This window comes from Streptopelia decaocto (assembly GCF_964273445.1).
Source record: "Streptopelia decaocto genome assembly, chromosome: 1".
Classification (NCBI taxonomy): Eukaryota; Metazoa; Chordata; class Aves; order Columbiformes; family Columbidae; genus Streptopelia; species Streptopelia decaocto.
Window position 1 is genome coordinate 158,941,266 of NC_138663.1, and position 14,585 is coordinate 158,955,850.

General features: G+C 37.2%; 1 protein-coding gene across 1 annotated transcript in view; it reads right to left on the minus strand.

The window, feature by feature from the left end:
* GPC6 (glypican 6) overlaps window positions 1–14,585 on the minus strand; it is a gene marked incomplete at its 3' end in the record, with an annotated part of 768,549 nt that overhangs the window by 94,497 nt on the left and 659,467 nt on the right. The window lies entirely within an intron of this gene.

Here is a 14,585-nt window from a genome sequence, read left to right on the forward strand (position 1 = left end):
CTGTTCATAAAATAATTCTATTAACATAAAAGTGGGCATTAAAAGCTGTAGGGTTTACTTCTACATATTGAAGTGAGTTACCTACATGCAACCTAAAACATTATTATTATTCTAGGATGATAACTGTACTTAACCAGGGAAGCCTTGCAAGAAGAAATCAGTGTACAGCCAAATGGTGTTCATACATGATTAAAGAGCATAAATACCCACTGAAAGGGACATTATCTTTCACTTCCTCAGTCTACTTATTAAGAGATGGTGACCTTTCATTCTGCATATCAAAAGGTCTTTCAAGTTCGTGAATCTTAGGAGTGCAGATATGTGTTGCTCCTACTTCAATCAGGGAATGATGAGGGCTTGCAAGCCAACTTCTGAGCTTCTGGCATTTGAATAAAAAATAGTCTAAGGTAATAAATGATCAAACACCTGTTTCTTTTCTTTATAAACAGCAAGTGTATCTCTTTGTTGGTTCTAATCTGAGGAGCTAATCTGAGGGTAATTCAATCTCTCTTTTTTCTGTGCAATACCAACTGGTTCCCTCCGAAGATCTTGAGAAGTTTGACAACTGACTGTCACAGAGGTGTCTCTGAAAGAAGGGCATATAACAAGAAAACATTACTGTAATAAATTATGTCAGTATGTATTCAATGGTAAACTCAAATGTTACTTAAGTTTGAATTTTCCATCAGCTGACTCTGCAGAAGTTCATCAGAAATATGAGCTGATTCAGGGAAAGGATGAACATTGTTATTTTAGAAAAACTTCTCACCATGTCCTTATTTCAGCACAGAGACAAATGCAAAAAGCCTTTTCAAATGGAGTATTTTGAGTATTTTGGTATAACATTAGAGGCTGAACAAGCTCCTTTCTAATCCTTTTTAACTATTGTGCGAAACAAGTTTTAACTTTTGTGGGCTTCTTATACTGAAGTTGATTTTCTCTTTTAATGGGAAAAACTGTACGGGATGCTGCTATTGTAAATCCTCCTAAATTCCTCAGGGAATTAACATCATATGTATATTTTCTGAGCTACCTATTGAGCTGGCAGAGTGTATATTGCCAATGTTATTTGATTGTTTGTTCAATATGTATCAAGGGCCAGTTCAGATTTTGAAGGTATATGTGTCAGCTATTTCAGATTTTGATTCAGAGGTACTATTCAGATTTTACAACACTACTGACCACACACATATTAAACAGCTGAGACCACAGTTGAATCTGGCTACAAGTCATCTTTTAGAGCCTTAGGCAGAAGCATTTTCCTAACTTAAGATTCTAACCTTTGGCTATATGTTATTATGTTCATATGTTACTTCACAATTAAAATAAAGACTGTGATAAAAAAGTAACCCACAAACACTTTAAATTTGCTTTTTAAATGCAAAAAATCCTATAGTGCTTGCAATGTTTTGAATCTATGATTCATTTTGTGCTGATTATATGAATGCATTGCACTAGTGTTCCTCAGATGTTTACAAGCTAGGAGTGCATAAAACTTTTAAAGATAGGCAATTTCTCTCAAAATATGGATTTTTTTGTCATTAAAAATGCTTTACAAGCCCTCTTATGCCACCACTCCTGTTGTTAATCTTAGTGTCTGTGCCAACATATTTAGAGACTCACAACATTGACTTCTGGGAGAGAGATTGTAAATGCTGACATATATTGGACGACGTGATGGGAACTGGTGATGTGTGTGTGCAGGTAGAACACTGGGGTAGGAAACTTATTCTGTTTTAGTTGGAAAGCAAGAAAATAAATATGGAAAATTCTGCTAGTTCCTGTTATAATTCAAATTGAGGTCTAAACTAAACATTGACTTATGAAAGAGGTTTTTGAAGGATGAATAGAGTAGTCCATCATCTATAAAAAAGAGGCTAATTTGAAAAAAAGTTGGTCTATTCAACCAAAGGAATTTGCCTGCACTAGAGATATTTTTGTCTTCAAAATGATGCTGTTTGAAGATCTTCTGCATACGTTTATTTAAACTGCTTGGCTCTACGTCGTTTCTGGGTACTCACTCAAGTAAAAATAATAATTTGCATAAGCATGCAATCATGTTTGCATACAAGCTTTTTTATTCATTCACTTTGAAAAACACTTTAAAAAGTTCTTCGTAACGAAAAGGAACTAGAAAGGATTTCTTATTAGAATCATTACTTTATGAAACAACAGGTTAACTTTACCCGAAAGACTCATGGTGAATTAAGAATAATATGTAGCATCACTTTGTTTGGCATAGAGGATTTCTTAAGAAGTGTCAAAATGACAAGTAGCATAATGGGAGAACACCAAGAACACAGGAGAAGAGACAAGTTTGGAACTAACATAAGAGACAAGCTATAAAGGAGGTGAACCAAAGGGCAGTTCTGCATGGCTGGACAGGAAAGGGAGAAACTTGTAACACTTCTAGGAAGACTGTATGAAAAAAGATTAATAACACTGGGTATGGAGCAAGTGAGCAGTTAAGATAGCTTGGATAAGATTTGTTAAATTCTGAAAACAATTCTGAAGGGACATTTGGTGGGAGTTACTTTTGACTGTGAGAAGTAGTAAAGCGAGAACAGAAAAACGGGTTTTTTTAGGGGGTGAGCACTCTAACCTGCTGTGCATTTGCATCACAAAACAGCAGCTACAACTGCAGATATACTCCCAGAATGAAATATGCCTCTGCTGAAACACATAGCTAAACTCCTGTTGATTTCAAGAAAACCAGTGTTTCAATTCTAGATAATATATCTGTGCAATAACAGGAAGAGATTTTTATCTGTATTTCACAATTTACTGCACAGGACTAGTTTTATTTATTTTGTGATCCTGGGTTGTATGTCAGACAATCTAAGATAACTTGTAAAATATATATCTGTCTATAAAGAGTAAACCAAAATATTCTTTATCCTGTAGCTGCTGCTTGTTTTATGAGATAAAAAACTACTAGTTAAAATAATGAAACAATATATTTTATCTTGCAGTTTAATTATCACAAGTAATTTTAAAAACCTTTCACTACAATTGTTAAGTAACAAAACAGTATGCATTTTATAAGAGCAAGATAATAAAAATCCAAAGATAAATAATGACACTGTGTACAGCTTTTTAATTGCCAAATGTCTCTTAAGTTGTACTTTGTTTTTTTTTAATAGGAAGCTCATAATAAAAAAACAAAACAATAAGTAAGATTTAAAAATGTATTGCATCTAATACATTTGAAATGCATTGCTACTATCCTTTCCTTCTACAGTATTTTTTCTATTATTAAAAAGAAAAAAAAGAAACAAAAAAAACCCCACAACAAAAAATTTAGAAGGATGAACATTCTATAGACTCATATATACTAAAATAATAATACTTTCATATATTGCTTTCCAGGCATGGGCCGAAAAGCTTTTTGAAAATATTATTTTTAATGGTAAAACTGAAACAGAGAATTTCTGCTTTACTACTTTTTAAAAGTGTTTTTTTTAAGATCTTTTTTCCCTGTCTCATAAATAATCAGAGAAAACACACACATTTGGAAAGTCTCTGTCTACCTACTCAGTTCATGTCTAAACTACATGCCCAAATGATTAGTTACTTCATATTTGACTGAAAGATAACTTACATTTAGAGGTGACTGATGCTAATTATAGGAGAAGACAAGAAAACAAATTTTATTTTAATAGCATCTAGGTAACTGAAAGTTATAGACAGGCTAAACTAAACCTTTGTGTAAGGTAAAGGCGTATTTTCTTTGAGGGGAATAACTCACATTCTAATGTCAGTGTGCTTGGCTACCTCAGATGCCTCATCTTTCAATTTTTCCTTACAGATGACACGTTAAATGGCAGATGAAATACGAGCATCTTAAAAAATGTTCTCAGATTCTTTCCTTGTTGTGACAGAGCTTGCTTTCGTACAGGAAAGCTTGAGATAATTTGGGCCCAGAACCTCCTCATCAAGTTTTCCTTCGATGTAAATGCTTCAACTTTATTGTAAAGCTAGTCTTTTTGAACTCAGTAAGGCTTTCAAAACAATGCATTGACTTCAGTTGGGGAGTGGACAAAAGCACTAATTTTTCTTCCACTGTCTGTAAATCACATGTGTTTTCTTAGAGCATTTTACTTCCGTACCAAAAAAAGAGAAATAATGTTGCCAGTATTAGAAAGAAAACTAAGCAGTTTAGATATAGTAAAAATGATGAACTATAACAAAGAACAAGATTTGCAAAAGGAACTGACTTATGAATTTCATAATGCGAGATTTATAACTCCTCGTTTAGTGTCTTTCCTCACATCTCAGCCCAGATTCTGTCTAATGTGTTTACATTTATAATGACAATCAGAGTGAGGTCTCTACATGGGTATAAAAACATTTCCAAATAAGCAAAAAAAAAAAGAAAAAAAAAGTCCTGTTTAACTAACATAGGAATATGAAAACGAAGTCTTTGATTCCTGGTGCCTAAGAAAATGAAGTTCGTGCAGCCTTGCTTAGAGGGAGGCCTAGGGCACCTTCACAGGTCTGATGTGGGCAGACCCATGCTGCCTCTGCCAAAACTACAAAACAAAGACAGGCCTTAAACCAAAATGCATCTCAGGTTCTGTAATTCTTGCTTCTGTAATTTTGGGATTACAACCCACGGCTGTACACCAGGGCAAACATCGGACTGCATTTGGCCCTCCTCTACTGCCTGTTTTTCATGGAAAGGAATCAAAGATGTGGTCAAATGAGAGGCATGGTGCACACAGTTCCCCAGTCTGGATGACAAAATATCTAGGACGTCTGCTTGCACTGGTGTGGTGTAGATTTGTTCAAGGACTGATCCACAGTGTGAAGCTCCTGTGCAGCTGCCCAGTGTGTTTATATGCCACTGAAACTACCAAGAATGTCCTTAGAGAGAACAAGGTAGAACGGCTATTTTAGAAAAGGTATTTCAGCCAAATACCTAGAAAGTAGGACTTGGGGGTCTAATTTATTTCTGTGATTGCTAACAGAACTACTATGTTGTAATATTAACATGGTTGTCCATTACATTGCACAAAGTCTAGCAAGAATTAAGAAACAAAAGTATATGAAAGTCTGTATTGCTTACTCCCTTTGGTAATTGTCTAGTATACCAACACATGATGCAGGATGAAGTTGGCTGCATTTCATCTCATTTTTTTCACTTTGGGAAGTTCTCAGTTTTGAGACTTATTTGAGAACACTGTTAAAGTAGAGAGTGTAAAAGCACTGCACTCTTGACCTGCAGCAGCCTTCACTCTTGCCTTGATACTCTTCACTCATACACTTGTGTAGTAGCTTTCTGATTCACACTAGCATTCACAAGTACACAGGTTGACAGTGTGAAGTCATGTCTGCATGGGACAATCGGAATTTGAACCTAGATTTCTAGAGGTGAAGAGTTAAAGCACATTCCACAGCTCCATTTGTGACTTCCCCTACCCTCTCCTTCTGCCATAATTTTGAAAAACCAGATAACACTAAGTGAAACCATTAATGCTGAATTCCAGCCAGACTAAATCAATCCCTAATTAATATTTTATAGGTTTACTTCAGCATTCGGTAATGCCATATTGTTCTTCACAATAATAGGTTGTGGGGGCCTATTCTTTTGTACATGTACATAAGGACTTACATCATTGTTTCCCACTATTATTAATGGAGGCAGCCACATCTATTTGAATAATATAGAAATAGAAAACAGGATGGGATGTAATGGAAAAGAGTTTATCACTATATACAACACATATACTATTACTACACTGATTTATGTAGCATTAAATAAATAAGTAGGTGGTTTAAGTTTTGTGGATGCTTAAGGTAGTTTTAGGAGCTGTAAATGGCTTATCAGGTCAGACCAAGGTTTACATAATTTGCTAATCCATGACAGCGGCTGGCAGCAAATGCCTAAGAACACATGGAAGAGCAGGTTAAGCACATACTGAAATGCCCCTGAAGCACCATACTGCCAAAGGAGCATCTTTGTATCTGAAAGCCCTTACCTGACTTTTCTTTCATGTGTTCACTTGTCCCCTTTTCTAAACCCATGTAAAGTTCTCTGGCAACCACACCACCATCTGTCATGAAGATATGAGTCTTAACCATGCCACGTGTATAAACCCTTCTACTGATTTGCAATCTGCTCTCTGTTGATTTAATCAGATGTTTCTCACCTTTTATACTACAAGAGACAGGAAATAAATCCTCTGTGCACATTCCCCTGGCTTCTCGGGGTTTTACAGGTCACTGCAATGTCTCCTGGGAAGTGTCTCTATTCTAAGATGAAGAGAACTGGTCCACAGAATCATTCCTAGCATGGAAGAGTTTCTAGTTCTTTGTTTATCCTCTTGGCTCTGTTCTATATTACACTTACTTTTACTTGAGATTTTCAAGATGGAAAAGCCAAAGCTTTACAGACTATTTAACATCAGCTAATATTGCAGTTTTGATGTAGAGTTAAGTGATAACATCTGGGCTTCTGAACAACCCCCTGCTTTAGCATAGAGTGTGTAGAGACATAGTGTAACTTTTTTTTTTTTTTCTTTTTTGATAGCATTTTAGACCTTAGGGCCAATTTATGTGAGTAGCTGCAGTTTGCAGCTAAAGCTTTTTGCTGCTTGTGTGGTGAATTATAAGTTTCATAAACCACATCACAGCTTAATTGTGATTCCACATTTTATACTTTTGATGTTTTATTTAACTACATATTATCCAAAAGATTTTCCCCTGTGTAGAAGAACTCTTAACACTGGTTGTTTATACTTTGAAAAGATTTTCTGTTGTCTGGGTGATAACAGACTTGATCAGGAAGTGTATGACCATTACTCAGATATTTTCAGATCTCCCATGTGACACTGGAAAACACAAATCTCACTTTTTGGGGTCAACTTTGAATGTGAATGGGTAATAAGTGTTATAAAATCACAGCTATATTTGATTCTGACTGATGTTTAAATCTAGGGCCAGTTAGCCTGAATGATCTAAAGCAGGGGTGTCAAACTCATTTTCACTGGGGGCCACATCAGCCTCGCGGTTGCCTTCAAAGGGCCAGGTGTAGTTTTAGGCCTGTATAAATGTAGGAGTAGCTGCTCTAAAGGATCTCAGTGATTGTACTACTATAGAGACAGCAAGAATACAGGCAATTTGAATAAATATCTTGTAATGGCATATGACAGCCCTGTGTGCTCCGCTGGGATGCTGAGGGATCATGGATCCATGTCTAATAAAAATATTGTATGCAGGTTCACCTCTTCCATGTAAATTTATATGATCTACAGAAGTGGTATTTACCAGGTGCAGATTACATCACTTTCTCAACAGTTCGGAGCTTTCTGTCCAAACTGGTTTTGATTTATATGCTTCAATGCAATGTATGCCTGTCAACACCTTGTATGCCCCCTCTCTCCTTGGGACTATTATAGCAGTGAAAAAAGCTAGATTATTTAGGTTGAAGGATGTCAATTTAAGCACCAGGGAGTGGTATCAGTGCTCAGGACATGTCCCTAGTTCTTTCAGCTGATCTGAGAGCACTGGAGAGTGCAGGAATGATTAAAGTGCAGAAGAGCATCAGCTTGCTTGTATGGTGAGAAGGAACCAGAAGTACATGTGCCATAGCAGAGGTGACCGATGTCCCAGGCTTTGAACTGACTGATTGAAGAAGCAGGCAGCAGCTCTTTTTATCAACATTTCTATAACCGGTGTTAGACTAACAATAGCAACGATGAATAGGTTTGATACTTATACCTGTTAAACATATATATATTTGGAGGTCTGGATTAGAGGTTCTACTAAAAAAATGTCATATAATAAAAAAGTGGCATTGAATTTTAAAAGTAAAATTGTTTCAATATGCATCTTACTATCTTATTTATTATTCATGTAAAATGAACCTTAAAATACCATTATTTATGCTCAGCGGTATCAGACACAATCATGATTAACAGAAGCTGATTTAATGCCAAAGTTCCTCAGATTCAGATGCTTTGCATTACCATATTTATTTACTTAAACTGAATATTTATCTGCTTGTTCTTAACAGACAGCTACAGAAAAGTCAGAGTATAAACTTATGTTCCTCTAGTTTATCTACCAGTATAATATAACTCTCCTAATAGTTGCACTTTTTAAGAACTACTCATTACTCCTATGTATGATGTTCCACCATGTGAATAGAGGCCATCACAAAGGGCAATATTCAGATGCCAGTCTCAGCTGGACTATGTTCCTGAGTACTTGAATCCTAGGGCTTGATTCAAGCTTATCTCCAAATTATCAAGTTACTCTCCTGAAGCTGAGAATCCTGCCTCCATGGCAGGATGACTTGTCATTCTGATGATATTTACTAGGATAATTTTAACAATACTTTTCCTTGCATGGATGCTCTTATTTCTGAGTAATATCTGAATTTCTCTCACTTGATGAGTTATGCTTCTCCTACAATAGCAGTATAATGATGCTTCTACATTTCACCATAGTAGCAAATGCTAAGCTTCATTACCAGTCTGCAATAAGTAAGTGATATTGTTTTTTCATGAATTTCTAAGAGGCAGTGAGACGTATCTGTATTTATTTAAGAAAAAAGAAAGAACAATAAAACTTTTCAGACTTGGCTCTTTCATGTAATATAGCCCTCTTTTATGATTCTAGTGACTATGTAGGTTGAAAACATGGCTTTAAACAGCTCTCCCAGAGTAATGTATGATAATAGAAGATAATGTTATTGTCTCTGTTCCTCCAAAGACCCTGCATTAAATGGAAAGTCCTCATCAAGTCAGTGAGAGATAACTTTTCTCTGTCCTGTGCCTGCAGAAATCAGACAGAATTTGTGAGATTTGTGTTTAGGAGTCTTAAATATCTCTGAATTGCAATTCGGCTAAAAGTGCAACAAAGAAGGTCCAAGGGTGGTCCAAGCACAGGCCCAACCTGTGCTCTGGCCCCTTGAGAAAGAAGCAATGGTAAGTCTGACTGACTGCATGTTATGTTTTGCAAAATTTCAGGATTCCACATAGATGAAAACAATAAAGACCAAAATGCTGCCAAAGTAATTCCAGCAGATCTCTACTGGGATGTCTGAAACCTTTCATTCAAATTCAACATTCAACATCTCTGCATCATGATCAGACAGTCTAACTAATGAAACTGAAGGGTACCTTATAACCTCACTGTCAGTGAAGCTCTGTGGATTGATTGAAGACTGGCACACTCACACCTGGTAAGATGCTTGAACTCATGCTGGGATGTAATTAGCACATACATTCTCATTTGTTATTGTCTCTTTAATCCCCTTTCCTTATTTTTTTTTAATCGAGTATTAGGAGACTTTTTCAAAGATGGAAATTTTCTCTATGCTTATTTCCCTACAGATGAAAATCAGCCCCCAACAGTAACCTGTGTTTAAATTCAGGAGAAATATGGCATTTCTAAACCACAAATAAGCTCTCCATGGTATTCTATATAATGGAAACAGTGTCAGTACATAAGCAAAAGAAGATAAAGCATTCATATTCAGGAAGCATTTACCTTCTCCTCCAACTGAGCCTGGACAGATTTGAAGAGACATGAAAGCACTGCATGTTCAGCACTACTGAGATATTGTTTGTTTATTCCTTATGCCATTTGAAAGGATTCCCATGCTTATTACAAAAGTTCACTCCAGCACACCCTAGCAAGAACTTTACTTTTTTTCTGATTTTTCCTGGTATCTATGCATGTATAGTAAAAAACCAGCAGATTTTTTCGTTACATATATTTAATGATTTTTATATTTGTTTGAATAGACTTAAACACACAAGATGTTGGAGAATGATTACATCTGTTCATGAGATTTAGCTTTTCCATGATTCTCACCGAAGCACATCTAATGGCTAATATTTTGGGACTGTATCTTTATCTGTGTTTGAAAAGTCTAATCTAAATGCTTCTATAACAAAAATGGAACCACCTTATCACAATTCTTATGCTTCTGTTCTCTTAATGGACATGTCTGGGACACTGGTGTTGCTGCAGAATTTACTGCCTGTATTGGAACAGTGCTTATAATTCATATTATTTAAGAGACTTTAGGAGGTATTTTCATTGTAACGATAATCTTGAAATACAAATTGAATTTATATTAGGCTCAGAGCAAACTTTCTTAGTCATGTCACCAGATATTTCTCATATATTTGGGTAGCTGCAGAAAATTTATGAAATAATTCAAGGACAGATAGCCTGAGAGGAATATAGTGAAACAGCCAGGGATCAGGTTAGGAAAGCTAAATCCCTGATAGAATTAAAGCTGTCCGGGGATGTTAAGGAAAACAAGAAAAACTTCCATAGCTATGTTGGCAATAAAATGAAGACTAGGGAAAATGTGGGCCCTCTCCTGAAGGAAACATGAGACCTGGTTACCTAGGATATGGAGAAGGCTGAGGTACTCAATGACTCTTTTGCCTCAGTCTTCACCGCCAAGTGCTCCAGTCACACCACCCAAATAGCAGAAGGCAAAGGCAGGGGCTGGGAGGATGAAGAACTGCCAATTATAGGAGAACATCAGGTCTGACACCATATAAGGAATCTGGAGGTATAGAAGTCCACAGGACCTGATGAGATGGATCCACAGGTCCTGAGGGAACCAGCAGATGAAGTTGCTAAGCCACTGTCCATCATATTTGAAAAGTTGTGGCAGTCTGGTGAAGTTCCCACTGACTGGAAAAGAGGAAACTTAACCCCCATTTTTGAAAGGGGAAAAAAGGAAGACCTGGGGAACTACAGGCCAGTCAGTCTCATCAGTCAGGCCCAGCAAGATTGTGGAACAGATCCTCCTCAAAACTATGCTAAAGCGCACGGAAAATGAGGAGGTGATTGGTGACAGCCAACATGGCTTCACTAAGGGAAAATCATGCATGACAAATTTAGTGGCCTTCTACAATGGGGTTACAGTGTTGATGGATAAGGGAAGAGGAACTGGCAGCAGGGTTAGAACTAGACAATCTTGAAGGTCTTTTCCAACTCAAACCATTCTATGATTCTATGAATTGAGAATCTGTAAGCTCCATGCAAGCAATTAACCAAAATTCCTTTTGCCTTTCTTGCCCTTATGAGGCCCACCTACACACGTATTTTTGTCTTCACTTTCTTCTGCAAAGAGTAATTTTTAAACAGTGGGAACCAAAATTTAGGCTACGGGGATTTAATCTCTCCTGAATTCCCACATAGACATAGAGTACACAAAGGAAATTTTTACCCACACAGCCAGCCTTGACTGATTTCACTTGTAGTGTTGAGATGTTTGAAGAACGCTGTAAAAACAGGGCTCTTAGAGATGAACAGTGACAATAATTTCATGCATTGTATAATTCATGTCTGAATATCAGCCTTGTGCAGAATCAGCACAGAGTGAGGGTAGCAGAGCCTGAATTTTTGAAAAAAAGCACAAGAAAAAAGTAAAAATAAAATTTCCATGAGAATTTATATTGTAATTTCTGTAACAACACACAATTTAACACCAAATGCAAGATGCCTTGGTAGCAAGGAAGGGAATATTTTTAATTAAATTTACATAGAATCATGGAATCATTTAGCTTGGAAAAGACCTTTATAATCAAGCCTAACTGTAAACCTAACACTGCCAAGTCCACCACTAAACCACAACCCTGTAGTGCTATCTGCACACCTTTCGAATCCCTTCAGGGATGGTGACTCAACCACTTCCCTGGGCAGCTTGTTCCAATGCCCAACAACCATTTCCATGAAGAAATTTTTCCTAATATCCAGTCTAAACCTTTCCAGTGCAACTTGAGGCCATTCCCTCTCATTCTATCAGTTGTTACCTGGAAAAAGAGACCTACACCCACCTTGCTACAACCTCCTTTCAGGTAGCTGTAGAGAGTGGAAAGGCCTCCCATCAGCCTCCTTTTCTCCAGGCTAAACAACCTCAGTTCCCTCAGCAGCTCCTCATTAAGACTTGCTCTCTAGACACTTCACCACCTTCATTGCCCTTTTTTGGACACCCTCTAGCACCTGAATGTCCTTTTGTAGTGACGGACCCAAAAATGAACACAGAATTCAAGGAGTGGCCTCACTAGCACTGAGCACAGAGGGACAATTGCTTCCCTAGTCCTGCTGGCCACATTATTTCTGATACAAACCAGGGTGCTGTTGGCCTTTTTGGCCACCTGGGCACACCGATGGCTCACATTCAGCCAGCTGTTGACTAACACCCACAGGTCCTTTTCCTCCAGGCAGCTTTCCAGCCACTCTTCCCCGAGCCTGTAGCACTGCCTGGGGTTGTTGTGACTCACATTCAGGACCTGGCCTTTGGCCTTGTTGAATCTCATACAATTGGCCTCAGCCTATTGATCAAGCTGGTCCAGACCCCTCTGAATGGTCTTCCTACCCTCCAGCAGATCAACACTCCTACCCAATTTGGTGTTGTCTGCAAACTTACTAAGGGAGCACTCAGTCCCCTCATCCAGATCACTGATAAAGATATTAAACAGAATTGGTGCCAATACAGAGCCTTGGGGAACGCCATTTGTGACTGGTCACCAACTGAATTTGACTCCGTTCACCACACCTCTTTGGGCCCGGCCATCCAGCCAGTTTTTTACCCAGCGAAGAGTACACACATCCAAACCATGAGCTGCCAGTTTCTCCAGGAGGATGCTGTGGGAAACAGTGTCAAAGGTTCTACTAAAGTCTAGGTAGACAACATCCACAGCCTCATTCATTCATCCTCATCCACTAAATGGATCACCTTGTCACAGAAGGAGATCAGGTTGGTCAAGCAGACCCTGCCTTTCATAAACCCATGCTTACTGGGTCTGATCGCCTGGTTGTCCTGTACATGCTATGTGATGGCACTCAGGATGATCTGCTCCATAACCTTCTCCAGCACTAGTTATGTAATGGTTATAACAAGTTATAAAGAACGGAGGCTAAATAGGCAGAAAAAAATATTTCTATTAGCAAAGCGATAATCCCCAATGAAATATAGCAAGCCATATATATTTTTTAATTTGTTTAGCAAATTTCCTTGCTTATTTACCTTTGTTCACACAGTACAGGTATCAACTACTTTACTGAAGCTAAATCTAAACTGTCACAAGATCAAAACATTTCTGACTTTGGTTAGCAGCTTGGTAGAACATGAGGAAATAATATTTTTTGAGCAGGACTTGACATGCACCTGCCATGGAACCACACCTACCCTTTGTTATATGTAAAGCAGTATAGAATGAACACAACATTTGTGCTGTTCCTCCTTCCGGTTGCCTTATCACCTAAATGATATCATTGCCCAAGTGTTTCAAGAAGTTTAATTAAATGTATCACTTCCAATAAATTCCTTGGGCAAACAGTCTACCATAGGGGCACATAAAGAATGTGAACATTAATTGCATTTGAGATTAGCCTCGTTGAATTGAATTCTCACACACTGATACCCTTTGTTTTTAAGCCATAAATATCAGGCATTTATACATCCAGCTATTGGCAGGTTTACTGTAAAGTAATATTCCCACTAGATTTCAAGCCTACACAGGAAAAAGTTCTTATGAACAGAAGTACCTGCTTACAAATGACCAGTGAGACAGACAGAGCCTCTCTTTTGTTACCCTTTATAAATGGGGTATTTCTGCTCAGTATCATTCCATTAGCAACCTCTGCATTAGAGAATTGTACAGGAAAAACCCTATGGTTATATACACCATCAAAAATTTCTGGGGGAAAAAAAAGAAAAATAGAAAGAAAAGCAAAACAAGGACATCTAATGAAAATCTAATTTGCTGATAAATTAATTAAATTCCCTACTGACCCAACCCTGACTGAATATGGCCGATGTGGGAGAAATGGAAAGACAAATTTGCTAATTAAAGGTAATGCAGAGATTAGAACAATTAGAAGAATAGGCTTACTACAGAACATCCCTCTTTTACTCAGTGAATACAAGCACGGTAACTAAATCTTTACATTTGCAAGAGCCATAGTAAATTAAACAATTCTATTACACACAACACAAGTAATAACATTGCAGTCCCCTTGTGGAAGGAAATATAAGCCAAGTGAGGAATAGCTGTTCTTTCTGGGTTTACATTTAATCATGTCCCAATATCTTGAGTACCACGTGAAAATCATAAGGGATTAGTACTTCTGTGGCACTTTGAATAGTCTAGAAGATTATCATTCCTGAACATCTTTTCTAGGCATATTCTAATAGAGACTTTTAACTATTTGTAATTAATTGATTATTATGATTGTATTTCAGTGAATAGAGTTGTAAAATAGAAACATGGATAAACTGACCTGTGTGGTATTATAGACTAATAAGAGATGGGAAAACTCCAGATGGTTCAAATGAAAAGTGACTGAATTACCTTTACATGTGCTTACTTTCAACCACTGATAAAGTTAATTTTTACAATGAGTAGAAGACTACATACACGGTGATAACTTGTCTGGCTCCTTCCTAGTTTTAATAGTTCTGTTTTAAAAATTAATTCTGGATGAAGTAAGCTTCTCAGTCTACACAAGGGAATGTCATAATATTAGAATTTTATTGAGTTTATTGGTTTCTACATGAAAGTAAAAATAGTGCAAAAGACATTTGCCAGTTCCTGATGTTTTTA